The sequence below is a fragment of the Amblyomma americanum genome, chromosome 5, assembly GCF_052857255.1.
Source record: "Amblyomma americanum isolate KBUSLIRL-KWMA chromosome 5, ASM5285725v1, whole genome shotgun sequence".
Taxonomy (NCBI): domain Eukaryota; kingdom Metazoa; phylum Arthropoda; class Arachnida; order Ixodida; family Ixodidae; genus Amblyomma; species Amblyomma americanum.
Window position 1 is genome coordinate 180,233,113 of NC_135501.1, and position 15,275 is coordinate 180,248,387.

The window sequence follows — 15,275 nt, forward strand, 5'->3', positions numbered from 1 at the left end:
TCACTTTGGAAGCTTCATCATATAATGTTGAACGAAATGTGCCATAATCCTATTTGTCTCCTATTCAAACCACCTGGTACACATTGTTTTCAATAGGGAATCGCAAGCGACTATAGTGGCACGACTTTGCCCGTGGGTTCAGTATGTTGTCTGAGCGAAAAGTCCGTCTGGTCGCATTTTCGTGAACAGCCACTGTGACTTCAAATTTTGCTCTGTGTACCATCCTTCTAGCAAGCTGACCTCAACGATTTGTCGTTCTTTCGGCGGCGAATTTGCCAGGAGACTCAGCTCGGCATGAGAAACTAGACAATATGGCTTCTACTCTGCAGCATGGGGCGCGTGGAAATTGGTGCTGTCGAGTGCAAGCCATGCGTTGCTGACCACCGTTCACGTGGTATTTCCACTTAAGCTCACGCCTGCGCATATATGGACATAACTACGTACAACGAACGCCGTGTAAAAACTGGAACTGACGGGACACCTTTTGCGTGAGTAGTTACCCTCAATTTCATCCTATTTCTGCGCATGATTTTGTAAATGCGATCCTTGTACTTATCCGTATTATAGCATGATTTCTGTCCGGTATTATTTGTTGCTCCTACTCCACTATTCATTTCACCCTATTTGTAACCCTCGCTACCAATTTTATTTCCTGCGGTTGCAGATGATGAGTCCAAGAAGCAAGCCGCAGTTTGCGCGGCCCGCAGAACATCTTTCATCATTCTTCATTCTGGTTATTATGAACATTTACTAAACCACTATGGACCGGAGCGGTGGTCAGCTGGGTTGATCATCCGCTGGGTTCGATCTGAGAGCCTCCGGGTACCCACCAGTTTCCAATGGGTACATGCTTTCTCCGCCTGGTGCCCAGCCAATCTGTGTGTCCGCTTGGAAAACGGGTCTTTGACCCCATCTTGTGTACACAAAACACCTTGTGGCTGCCGCGGTGGCTCATCGGTCATGGCGCTCGTCTGCTGACCCGAAAGGACACGGGTTCGATCCCGGCTGCGGCGGTCGAATTTCGATGTAGGCGAAATTCTAGAGGCCCGTGTACTGTGCGATGTCAGTGCACGTTTAAAGAACCCCAAGCGGTCGAAATTTCCGGAGCCCTTCACTATGGCATCTCTCATAGGCCTGAGTCGCTTTGGGACGTTAAACCCCCATAAACCATAAAACGTAAACAGAACACCTTGTGCCATGGTGCTATTTGGCCACAGTTGCACTTGCGCTATGAAAATTTATAAGCATCTATAAACCTCTATGCCAACCACCGACAGTGAACGCCATGACCACTAAACAGGCCCGCGGCAGGTGGTAGCTTTGGTTTTGTACATTTACTCGCTCGCACGTGTCGGTAACCTGTTCCTCATCTCACTTCCTCGCCGTACTGGCACGTGCCGTTGTCTCCCATGCACAGGTGAGCTTCGTTTCGTCTGGAATGGTGCCACTGGCTATTTCTGCCCCGGCCGTATTCTGCCTCGACGTCGTACGCTTTGCAGCTCTTGCGGCTTGCGTGCCGTTTTCTTTCCCATCGTCTGCCACTTTCGTCTCAGCTCGTTTAGACAGTCTGAACTCTTGTTCCCGTAGTTATGGCTGTGGATGTGCTGCGCAATCTTGAGTTGGCTCTTCTTGATGTTGACCTCAAGTTGGGCCGCTTGCTGTAATCGTATGCACGTACCCTTCGCGTGCGGGTTGTACGGGAATGTTGCATCAGCACAGTGCGCCAAGGAAGCCGTGCTCCGAACAACTCTGCTTTCCGCCGTTCCCAAGGGGTGAATGCCTCCCCACGTGAACGCACCGGCGTAGACTTCCGTGACAGGAGTAATCACGTAAAGGGAAAGTCTGGGTTAGTCGGTGGCTAACTTGCAAACGATCAACAACGATGATATATAAAATAAAAAAAAACTGGGACGCGTGATATGCGCAATGCATAATGAGCTTGCATTCGTTTATCCGCTTCCTTATCTCCCTTTCCTCTATTCCTGCAGCTTAATTTCAGGTACAGGCGTTCTTTGCGTTTTATTCAACTCAAGCCAGTAGCGGATGTGGTTCGTGCCATTGGTCGTTTCCTTCTGGGCACTAATAGAAATTTAACGTTTGGTCTCACGGAGTACTCGACGCATGGGGGGGTAATGCAAGAACAGGGCAGAGCTGAGTGGGAACCTGCCGTCCGTGTTCCTTGTCTCATGGGCGCTTGCGATCTAGAAATATGAATAAGAATTACTGGCCCGCACGTAAACTGTGCGCCCATAAACTGAGCCGCTGTAGCTGCGCGCGGGTGTGCTCTAACGGGCCATGCATAACTGACTTCTTCAAATGAATTTCTCAAGCCGCCAGATGCATCACGATGCACGCCCTTTTCGTGCAAAATCTAAGAGTCATGGCATCATCCGTGGATGTTGCCTTAGGTCGGATCGCCTTTGTGAGTGACAAAAAGGGAGAGTTCAAAATGTAAATTTGTGCAGCAGCATTGATCTTTGTATCGAACAAAATCACGTGCAGAGTCCGCACAACAAGAAGCACATTGCGGCATACTGCCCTCCTCAGTGCGCAAGCATATCAATATCTTACAACAAAGTTGTCTAGGGGCGTTGCGTAAACACAAAATTTCGCCACTTTTCTCAGTAATTCATCTTCAGATATAAGCAGACCGGCTAAAATGGACTGTGTACGTACTCAAGCGGCTTTGGAAGGGATATCTCTCATACAGATGTCAGCGTGTGATGCCTGGTTGCTATACATGTCTAGCGGATTTAAGCAATACACTGAAACCTTTTCCGGCGAATAACGTTGAAGAATACGCACTGCGCATGTAGGTAGAGACGTTTGTCTTAAATTTAGGCCTTCGTTCTATTACTGCTTTCCAGTTATCTAAATATCCCAGAATATGCTCGCATATTACCAGGTCTATTTCTTCAGCAGAAAAACGCAGTGAGCAAAGTTGTAGTTAGTGGAATTCTCTTTAGCCGAAAGTTTTTGAATTATCCTTACCCCGATAAATTTTAGTTACTTAGAAAAACAACTCATAGCAGAGAATGAAGTTACGCATGCTAGAGTGAAACCAACATAGGCTAATAATAATAATAATAATAATAATAATAATAATAATAATAATAATAATAATAATAATAATAATAATAATAATAATAATAATAATAATAATAATAACAAAACCTACGGCTTTAACTGCAGCCGCTACAGTGCCATCTGGACCGAATGTACTATGAGCTGAGGAAAACAAAATTGACGTTTTATATTTCAGCTTTTCCACGTTAGCTGTAATAGGAATATTTTCTTGTACACGGGACTTAGTATAGTTTTTGGCATATGGACCAGGCTTTAATATCGTTTGTTGTTTTACTCGTGTTAGAAATCGTTCACTGAACAGGTCAGACGACTCAAGTGCAGTTCCTATAGCGTCGTATAAATTCACCTCCGACACAGGCATGCTAAAAGATAGCGTTCTGCAAACGTCGTTGCGTATGCCTTCCGAAATATGTGCGATTGATTAGAGCCCTGAAAAGGCACCAAAGGTTCATGACCTCTGCTTTTTTTGTTTTTTGAAGCTTTAAGTATTGCCGCGTTCCACAAGAACAGATTCGTCCGATCACAACTGCAAAGGAACAAATAGCCGAACCATCCGTTTCCAGTAAACACGCCCAGCATTCTTAGGCAAAAATTTTGAATATTGGAAAGTTGTAAGGTACTGTTGGGGAAATATTGAAGGTAATTTACCATGCTTCCAATGTGCAGCAAAATATTTCTTTTAAAGTTTTCCTATCGCTCGCATCGAGTATAGATAACACTGAAATAGAAAACAAGTGGGGAATGCTTTTGACAGCAAACACGTTAATAGCAAGAAAATGCAAGCCGGCCGACAGGAGGTCTGCGGATATATTCATTGTTACAGTGAAACCTCACATTACATGAGAAAATTGCGCTCGTAAACTCTTTCCCGTTCCAAAATGCTTTTGTCCAGAATTATTGTACGGGATTAGCAGTGGTCGGACCATATTGTCTCGGGTGCGTGGTCCAGGACAGGACTGCGCTAAAGGAACCATGGCTGACTATAGTCACTACGTCACAGGTCTAAGTGTTTGTTTTGCTACCTGATGTCAGATATGCGGGCGTTGTCAACCATGCACAAGAGACGTGGCTTCGCATAAAATATTGCGTCGCATTCTTGTCGCTCGCTGGCGGCCGGATACAGCGGCCGTCGACAGATGCAGTTCCAGAAGGGGAACGAATAACGTACAAACAGGGCCACACCTGTCTCGAAGCGTGGCGTTCAAACTGAGCAGCTCCCAGTTCACACGCAACCCTTCCTCGGAACCTCCCTCTTCGCGTTCATTCGCCCTACTCTGCGGAAGCGTTTATTTTGGAGGTCCTTCTATCGGTGTGGCGCACTATCCAGGTCAACTTCACAATGCGTGGTCGGCTCGCGTGAGTCCCCCGTTCGCCAGTTGCCCTTACCTTCGCTTTTCTTTTAGTTCTCTCTCTCTCTCCTGTCTTCCTTTTGGTTTCAGTACCGGCAGCTACGCTCTGAAAACAAAGAACGCGAACGCAGACAGCGCCGCCATGCAGGAAGGCGCGTACGTTCAAGCGTGTACGTATTTATACCCCTGCGATCAGCGAGGCGTGACGTCAATGCCGGGAGCAGTTGTCTGCGTTGGCTTTGGGTGGAGAGGGGCGTGCTTGTCGACCCAGCGGAAGATAATGCAGCGTTACAGTGTTGTAAAGATGTACTAGGGTATAGTCTTGAAGACTTATCAAAAGAAGTACTAAAGTGTGATAAAGACGTGTACATGTTCCGGAGTCCTTTGCTAACGAAGAACAGCGTACTGAAAACACAGGGGCACCAAAAAATGTCTTAATCAGAAAACTGGATAACCTGCTCCCTCCATGGCTTCAAACTTTAGTTTTCAGACATTACAGACATGAAACAGCTAAGAAACACCTCATACGTGTTACCCTTCTGAGGAGCGGAGAGCCGACAATGATGTAGGCCATGCACGCTACGGCCCCGTGACCACAGAGGGCGCTTTCTCGATAACGCCCGTTGCACGTCCTAACTGGATAACGTTCAAACTAGACAGCAGGTGGACCCGAGAGTTCCTGGTTACGCCGTATACGATGACGGGGACTCTTTTTACCCGGCAGAACGTGCTTGATACAGTGGTCGCCGTGGTAACGAGAGAAAGAAGGTATGGACTACAGTGGTAACAAGAGATAGGGTCTAACCGACACGAAATTTGGCGGCTGCGTTTAATACTCACTCTACAGCTGTCCAGCTGAACGCTCTTCACAGGAGTCGTTCTATGACGAGCTTGTCTCGACGTTCTCGGCACGGCGCTTCTATTGGAGGCGGCCGCTGGCTGGAAAAGAACGCGGGAAAATGGGCCGGGCTGTAATTCAGAGTCGTCGTGTTTCCGCAGCTGGCAGGGCTGCGAGCGACTGGGCTTTGTTCCACATAGCGCGGAATATAGTTGATGTAATATAACAGGTCGGGGTAAATGTACACGTTGGGTTTGCGGAGTTGCGGTCTGTCGAGTTTTCAGGTGCGCTACAACTGTTATAGTCTCAGAAAAGTTATAGGTTTTTGCGTCGCCTGCTCTCGAGCCGCAGTTATTTTGGTTCAGTCAATACGGGTGTGAAATTTTCTGCGGCCAGTTGTTGTTTGATTGATTTTGTGCTTGCATGTGCCAGTGAGGCTCTTCTTCTGGTTCGTTTGCTTGCCATTGGCTATAATTCCCAAGGAAGCCATGCAGGAAGTTAAATAAGTACAAAAATAAAACAAAGCAAATAGATAAACAGCGTGGAAAGACGTAAACTGAGATCGGGGTATACATATGCTGTCCCATGAAGACAGAAGAAAGCTCAGTGAGAAGTGTTAAGTGCGTATTAAAAGCGTGAAAGCAGGTAAAGGGAAATACCACTTGAATGAATTTGAGGAGACCTTGAGGAAGTTCTCTTAGGTGCAAGTTCCCTTAAGTGAAATTAGCGCGCCAGCCACTTCATAAAAGACATTTAAGTCATTCCAATGGTCCGTAAAAACATTTATTTCACAACGCTGAAAACATCATGCATGCATTGCAGATTCGTCAGTCTTGATAAAACACGGTAATCTTCTGTTAAAATATCTTATTAAGAAAGAAGAAAGGAAGAGAGAGGTGCAGTAGTGGAGGGCTCCGGAATAATTTCGACCACCTGGGGATCTTTAACGTGCACTGACATCAAACGCTAAGGCGCCCGTGTGCTGTGCGATGTCAGTGGACGTTAAAGATCCCCAGGTGGTCGAAATTGTTCCGGAGCCCTCCACTACGGCACCTCTCTCTTCCTTTCTTCTTTCACTCCCTCCTTTACCCTTCCCTTACGGCGCGGTTCAGGTGTCCAATGATATATGAGACAGATACTGCGCCATTTCCTTTCCGCTCAAAACCAATTATTAATATTATTAACCTTCCTTAACAAGGTGGGCAAATTTTCTATGCATTTCTTGCTTACGATTCCTGCTGGGTGGCAAACACTTTCAGCTTTTGTAGGCACATTATTTCTTCTCCCGTTGCATTTTCTTGTGAACGCATTCTTGCTTGACTTCTTGGGCAAGCACGCTCGCCAACATGCTGCTCAAGCCAGAGTCCACCTATGGAGTCATACCAACCTAAAAATACGTGGAATTCAAAAGTTAGCAAGCTGTTCAGATTCGGAAGCACAGCGTCCGAAGTCTCCACGACGAAAATGGTTGCACGTCTGCCGAAATTATGCACTGTGATCGGAAAGGTATATTGCAGGCAGTAAAAAGTAAATGGACTACGAAAGCGAAACTATAGCTAATTTGACACTACAGTTATCAAATGACGAGCTCAACGAGCGTGGTCCAGCGTGCTTAGATCTACCAACAGAGCAAACCGTTATTCTTACGCCAGATTCATATAAACAAAATTTTGATTCCACTTCCGTGGTCCGTTCGCATTTCCTGCCACAAGTACGTTATTGCTTATAAAGATGTCCATTCAACCGAGCGTTGAAGTGCATTAATAGGGCTTCGGTGGACGACTTCGCAAAGTTACTTCTAAGTGAAAAGCTCGCTCAAGTATTATTTCGTTGTAATGGCCTACGGAGAACCGAGGTGCTGGTTACATGAACATTTTTTAGCCACAAGACAAATGTGGTTAGGAAAAAGAGAAGAAAAGGAAGGAAGGAATAAACTTTGTATATTTGTATATACAAATAATTCCTCTTGCACCCTGGGAGGGCTCCTCAAAGTCCAGGAGCCCACTGGCCTCCGCATCAGGCCTCGCCTCGGCACAAGGCGACCCATTAAGAACGTAAGGCAGGACGCACAGCATCTATCGCCTCTACCTGTCCGCCGCGGGCCGAGTTGGCCGAAACGGCAGCGTTTTGTTCCGTGCTTGCGATACTAACGGTACACCTTCGCTGGAAGGTGGAGGCATTGAATTGCGGAGCGGTCTCCCAGAAGCGAGTGGCTGCAACGAGGAAAAGTGCGCTTCCTAAGGGCAACGTGCTCCTTCGGTGGCCACGAAACCGTTTCTGGCTGTGCACTCGTACTGTTCCGCCTTCTTGGCGGAGCACTCGTCCTCGAGTGGACGGCCGCGCGGTTTCATTGTCCGCATAGTCTCCGCTTTTGCTGTTCAGGTTCTCCGATCGAGCGCCTGCGCAGCCACCATTATTTGTGATCACCGACATTGTTGTTGCTGCTGCTGCTGCTGTGGTATTGTTCACTGACGAGGAAAGAACAATGACCCCTGGAATTGAGCGAGTTAACCAGCAGAAAAAGCGAGGGTATTCTCACTGCAGGACAAAGGGCTCTCCCTTTAATCTCCTGTTATCCCCGCCTTGCGCCTCTTCCGAGACCAAGCAGCGTTCTAATCTCATCCGCCCGGCTGATTCGCTACCATCCCCTGCTGCGTCTGGCTTCTCTTGAAACCAACTCCGTTACCATAAAGGGCCATCGGTTAAGCCGTTGTCAGGAGCAGATAATTTTACGCAGGTTAACCATGCTTTACTCGAAAAACGTCCCAAAATAAATGGTTCAAATGGCGTCCCCCAACCCCCCTTCTTTTTATTTCCTTACTAGACCTTCCAAGAGCGATCCACTAATCGGCCCCTGTCTCATCCACCGATTACATATCGCAGCTTAAGAACGTTTTCTCACCTTTATCGAGGACATTAATCTAACTCGAATTTCCGCGAATCCATGTGGGGTGTTACAAGTCAGTTACTTTAAATAGCAAGCAAGAAATATTACTTGGTCGTCCCGCGAAAGCGTAGCAGTAATGAAGTTCTAGAAGTCTGCTCGTATTCCACTCAAGTGGCTGCATACTTTCTCCGTAGTCCCAGAATATGAAAGCGAAACCTTGCGATCATCTCACTTATCATGCTAAGCATGCTTGGCATGCAACAGTAAAAGGGTTTCGTCAGGTGGCGCCCGCATGCTGAGCGGCAAGTTTCAGAAAACAGGGCAGGGGGCTCTTGCTTTTATCCACGGCTGCACCCACAATTCTTCCGCCATCTCTCCCTTCAACTCCTTATTCACCCCTTTCTTCAAGGTGTTATTCAGCGGTTTAACCAGAGTGAGACAGTTCCTGTGCCTTCCCTTCCTTAAAAGCATTGTTCAGGTATGTCACCAAAGTGAGAAAGTTCCTATGCCTTCTGTTTCTTCATGACTACCCGCACACACAGCAATAACATGCGTCCACCGACACAACAGATATATATAAAAGTTGAGACAAATTATGAAGCATCAAGTGACCTTAGTTCTGGCTACGCTATCGCAGTTAACGCGGGAAAATATTCTTAGTATATGTCTGACCATCCGCTGAACCTGCGTTATGGATATTTTCTGCATGCACATAAATTACTGGCGGGGGAAGAATTTCAATTCAGGCTGCGCTCTTACAAAAATGGTCTATAGACAGTCTGCAGACTTCTTATATACTCTATTGCCTTCCTATATATATTTCTTTTTGTCTATTCATAAACTCTAGACGGTCTATAGACAAAATTCTACTAACATTGTGCGGCCATAACTATAGATTGTCTATAGAATGTCTATAGGATTTGTATTGCCTATATACTGTTCTCTATAGACTTTAAAGACAGAAATCTACGGACAGTCTATAGACTGTCTAAAGAAATTTTTGTAAGGGTGGAACTCAAGTCAGCGGGAGCAAGCAGATCTTTGATCTTATACAACCCCACCAGCTCGACACAAGCATTTATCTCAAAGCCTCACCTTTTCAGCGGCTTTGCTGAAGTCAACGGATTCGATGGATGTAGCGTAGCTCTCCCCAAGAAAAGCGAGACATTCCTTCAAAATCACTAACTCCTCCTTGGAGTAATTCCGGTTGTTGACATGCAATCCGAATTGAGCATTCTGAAGATGAGCTTTACATTCCCCACTCACTAGATTAATACCATTTTCTATAAATTAAACAAGGTTTCCTCTTGGTTTGCAGAGAAGGTTAGGGCGAAAATTCTACCCGAGAGAATCACGCAACGTGTCTGAGTATTTCATCTCTAGAAATAGCGGTTTGAATTGAGTCACAAAAATAGCCTTGGCACACCAAGCGTGACACAAAGGCCTTGATTGCGCACTTCAGGCAGTGGAGTTATTTTGCTCATAGCCGGCCTTGTGAAGTGGAGGCAATAGTATATGGATAAAGAAACGAAGGTTTCGTTGAAAGGAGCAAAATTAACCCCATTGAACGCCTTGTGCATATGTACATTAGTTTTTGCCAAGTTTGCTATGTTTATCATTGAACTGAGCATCATGCAGAAATTTTAGCGGACGCGGTAAACGCCTCTTGCTCGCACTTTTAGCCAACACCGAGAGAAAAGACCGGGTGCACGTCGGGAATAGAAAGCACAACAAAGCTACAAACTCCCAAAGAAGAAAAAAAACTATAGCAAAGTGGTTTGATATCAGCTTAGTATATTTCGGACATACGAGGAAGCAGTACAGGTTACATCCATGACGTGTGAGAGAATGAGACTCAAGCGCCTCCTGACGAGGCCATCCCCCTGGACTTACACATCATACAGGATGGTTTGGTTTGGTTTATGGGGATCTAACGTCCCAAAGCGAGTCAGGCTATGAGGGACGCCGTAGTGGAGGGCTCCGGAAATTCCGACCACCTGGGGTTCTTTAACGTGCACTGACATCGCGCAGTACACGGGCCTCTAGAATTTCGCCTCCATCGAAATTCGACCACCGCGGCCGGGATCGAACCCGCGTCTTTCGGGCCAGCAGCCGAGCGCCATAACCACTCAGCCACCGCTACGGCTCTCATACAGGATGAACAGGTCTTCTTGATAAAGATGCAATTAAACAATGCAATAAACTGCAATCAAGCACACTACCATGAAAATGATCCGCTATATTGCGCGGTCTTTGTGTGCGCGCGAGTTCCTCACAGTGCTTAGAGATAACGAACAGACCCCATGAGGAGCACCAGATCTGGATCGTGGCACCTAATCAAAAACATAAAGGGATGATCCACAACGAACTCATGAGTCACCAAAGGCATTATGCAGCACTCTGTAGTAATTATTGCCGTCGCTGCCGCTGCTTCTGTGCCCTCCTCGTTGACTTCGACGAAAGCTTTGTGTAGCACAGCGGTTACGGTCAGCTTGCCAGTTTCGCAGACTCCCGAGAGATCGCTGTTCGCGGAGAACATATCACCGATGCCAAGACACTGCAAGGTGTCGTTCAGAGTTATCGACTGCTAGAGCTTGAACTTCGGCAGGTAAAGCTTTACATTAATCGGATGAACCAAGTCCCGAATGACAGCGGATAAGCTGTCCGCCGTCAGGTTCTCTTCTAAGAAAGACAGCCCGTCAATGTCGTCCGGCAGCAGTACCACCATAAATGTCTTCAGACCTTTGTAAGGGATCTCCAGGACAGTTGCCTTGAGTTTTTCGCTTTTAGCCAGGCAGTAGCCGTTCTCCTGGAACATCATCTCAACAGTCTTCTTGCTCTTGGAGTGTACGTAGAACTCGTGCGAGTGGGTTGAAAATGTATTGAATGGGTCCTGCCATAGGCCCTTGAAGTAGATGGCATTGACGAGCACAAATATAGTCGCGGAAGTCAAGATTCCAGAAGGAAGTAAATCTTTGATCTTGGATGCCGTCACCTGCTCGACCCAAGCGTTGATCTCGAGGCTCACCTTCTCCGCATTGTTCCTGAAGTCGACGGATTCGATGGACGTGGCGTAGCACTCCTCAAGTAAATACAGGAACTCCTTCAGGACCGGAAACTCCCTCTCGCAGTACATCCGGTTGGCGACGTGCAATATGACGTCAGGAGCGTAACCTGGAAGCTGTTCTGTGAGGAACTTGGAGAAGTGTCGACGGTGGGACTGTTCTTCCGTCACGTGGAGGGCGTCGCACAGTTGCTTGGCTGTTTGACGGCGGGACCCGGCGAGTACCATCGAGAGCGCCGCCGCGATGCTGAACGGGGAACAGAAGACATTCTCGCCGCTCTCGTCTGCTCTCAGGCGCAGCTGCTTGCAAAGGTCCACGGAGAATTTGACGAGTGAGGTGCCAAGATCATCCATCATGGTATGGTACGCCTGGAAAGAGGAAGGGGAGAAAAGATTTTTGCAACTACGCGCAGTACTACACATCACTGGCCCTGTAAAAAGAGGAGCCCTCTCACTCCGCTTCACAAATATACATTGTATTAGAGAGTTTTAGCATAGCGCGATCCGCTTCCGCGCGCCGCCAGTGTGCAGGCGCTTATTGGTCTCGACGCGGCAGGCGTGGTCGCAGATGGGCGGCACCTGGCGCCATCTGGCGCCCTCAGGGCGATCTGCGCATGCGCAGCATATCTCCAAGGAACGGCCGCAGATCGCGCTATGCTAAATATCTCTATTGACTAGCCTTAACGACCAAGAAACCGTGCTGACGAGCCGACCGTCGAACGCGGCGAAGGTGGGAAATACCTCTAGTCTTGCTGGCTCACATTGGGAGCCATCATACTCATCTGATAGATCTGTGCTTTCTAGCAGGTGGATATGTGTTATGCACTCCTGAAACAGTGCAGGAAACCACGGATAAAATGCGCTGGTGTCGCTTCTGGCAAATAGAGAAGCTTGATAATGTGGTTAGTGTGGAGTGCTGTTGTCGGATACAACTGAAGTCTGCAGTGCAGCTCCGCCCACATTCAAGACCGCCGAACAGAATTCCTCCATGACAAAAAGCAGACCCTCCATGACAAAAAGCAGACCATTGTGATTTCCCCCAATTAAACTAGAAGAAATCAAGATACAAAATTACAAACTAAAATTTTGATGCCTCTGGCTTGTTTGATGCAGTCAAGCATTGAAAAGCTGATTTTGTTCACTGTAGTGATTGGTAAGTGAATTAATACAGGAGGTCGCGGACTGTGGCCAGTGCTACCAAGTGCTATTATTTCTTCTTTATAGTTGTATCCTACTATATTTCAAATATTATAGTTTGCAGTGGATAGGGTTGTCGACACATAAGATGGGAAAATCAACAGCTGCAGCGAAGCGTCGTAGGAGGTCTACATGGTTCTTTAAAACACTGAAAAAACAGTATCAACCAGAGCGACCAGCATACCACCAGCCCAAATTTTGGTCTGGATTGAGTCTAAACATATACGCCCATAGGCATAATCTTTTAGACATCCATCTTGGCAAACTTTCTTGAGAAAACAACTAAAAACATACCCATGACGTTGCATCTACACCATAGATATCATTCAGTGAGTTCCAAGGAAAGTGAGACCTCCCACAGCTACTCATCTTTCATCAAGCACATTTTCAGGACACAAGCGTTAATCTTAAGGGAATGACTTTTGAACTAAATCAGTTCGACCCCGCTGACCTCAGCCTAGATTTTTATCATGCGCTTGCTTAACGTTCCGGACAAAAACAGCTCTCGAAAGTAGCAGTCCAAACAAATTTTATCAATTGCCGTTGTCTGTTGGTCGAAGATGAGATTTGTTAAGTTGGGCCCAGAATAGGAATGCTTTGCACCGCTGTTAATATAAGGTACGTCGCATGGACGTTTACACTGGTGGTAGACATTTGATTGGGGAGGGCTATTCATGAGATTTTACACTTGCAAGAGCTTATTTAAGTCTTTTGGCATTTAACTGTGGTTTCCAACAACCTTAGCACCGTAGATGAGCCTACTCGACTTTACAGCACACAGAATGAATATAAGTCACAACATCAAGTTAAATAACAACAGCCTGCAGCGAGCCCTCATGACGACACCCTTTCTGTCCGGTATACAAGCATAAGTGAACGTGATCGCTTAGAGTCGGGTCAGTGAAGAGATAGGTGAAGTGCTTGTGTGATAGAGTTGCAGTGCTCTGAAATACGTTATGCTTGAAATTGCATGACGATGGAATTTTTACGATTCTATATTCAAACAACAATTTAAATTCAACTAAAATATTACCAAACAAATCGTGCATCAAATTTTATTGCTGGTCTCTATGGTTTTCGCACCTCCGATGTCAAATACTAAAGTGTTTGAACTTATGATTTCATATTTTGACGTAACGTAGATCACCTTTCTCCCAGTAAGTGTATAGGCTAGGGGGACTTCTCGTGTCTCCACTGTATTGGAAATCCAAAAATTTTGCAAGTGTCTAGCTGTAGTATCTATAGTACATACCATACCTCGCAATGGACATTCTATTTAGTGTTTTAGGTTCGTAGATTCTTGGTAGACTAAAATAAATGTTTGCTGGAGGTGTCGAATATCCTGTGTAAATATATTTTGAACGCCTGCGCAATACTTTATGGTCTTGTGAGCGTAAATAGTGTACAATCAATAGGCAACCGTAATTTAAAAATTCCCGCTACATATTCACACACTTAGAGGAAGTTTTAAACACCATGCACAATAGCGTCATTGTTAAAATGAAATGAAAACTGGAAGGCCTGCGAAAACAGAATATAAAGCAAGACTTTGTTGATTTGTATTTCAAATTTGCTTTATTGATGAACATGCCCAGGTTTTCCGAACGTCAAAAACTAGAGCCACCAGTAGTGAACACCGTGTGACTCACTGGGGATATTTTAAAACTAGTAATTTCCAGAAAAATATCGAGTATCGAGAAATTCTGCGCGAACATAGGGCTTATCACGTCCGACTTTTCCTCCCTGCCGCCAAAATATGGCTTGTAAATTGCGTCCTGCGTTCACACAACTATTTCCCACGACCATACGAGACCAATGGGATGTACCGAACATTCAAAACTCCCGCGTTGATATTGAGCGTTCAGAGCTAAGCGGCATGTGATCACATCCGTGCAAACTATAACCGTTCGTCCAAATTGCCGAGGCTTGAACTGCCGCTTGTATGCACCGGTTTTACATTTTTGTGTGAGTGTTTGAATATGCGGGTAATTAATAGTTCATCTCAGTCACTAGAGCACAGGTTCTAAAAGATTTGCAGGGGCTTTTGCATTTTCCATGCTGCTGTTAACCCTGTGAATGTTCATACACAGAATAATGCACAACACATTGTGGGCGGCATCGCTCTATATATTTATATATGTTTCCACCTTTCATAACAGCCCTCATAGTATATTCTTGAATGTGCATCGCTGCTTTTCATTGCATATATAATCATCATTAGTAGTCCGATTCTCATTATCTGTAAATAGTGGTTCATATCGACAGGTGGTGTATTTCCTTGTTCAAAGATATGTTATGTGCACTGTTCATACCTTTTCTCTTCAGTCGTCGCCTGTCCTATGTTAATGTCAAATAAACTTATTCTAATCACTATACACGAACAACCAAAAATGATTTTCCAAACGACACGAAATAATGCCTTGAATTAACACTATGTCCTGACGCACATTTAACGCGCTATGATGATCCACAGATGTGTAGGTGAGAGAGAGAAATGCGCGTGTTGGAGTGTATGCAGGGACTTAAGCGCCTCGATTAAGCATCATTTTAGGTTCACAAGCAGCAGTGTAAACCCAGTAGTAAAACTGATGTTACTGAACCTCCCGATAAAGCAAGTAAAATGCGAACTCATTAAGGAATGAAGGAACATGACACGTGCAATTCTCCAGTATCAAACATGGGATCGATAGAGTCGAAAACCACCCTCCGGGTTTAAAACGAATTAATACACCAGGAGGTTGACCCACAAACAGTAACTATCTAATATGAAACTTAAGTTCATCAACCAGTTTCATGGCGCTTAACACTGTCACCTGTCTTCATAAATAAAGCAATTGAGATGTATGTAATACG

The 15,275-nt window shown here is 45.8% G+C and overlaps 1 pseudogene; it reads right to left on the minus strand.

The window, feature by feature from the left end:
- Nucleotides 1–10,748: 10,748 nt before the first annotated feature.
- Nucleotides 10,749–11,579, minus strand: LOC144134417 (ipis-1 pseudogene; annotated as a pseudogene).
- Between the last annotated feature and the right edge of the window lie 3,696 nt (nucleotides 11,580–15,275).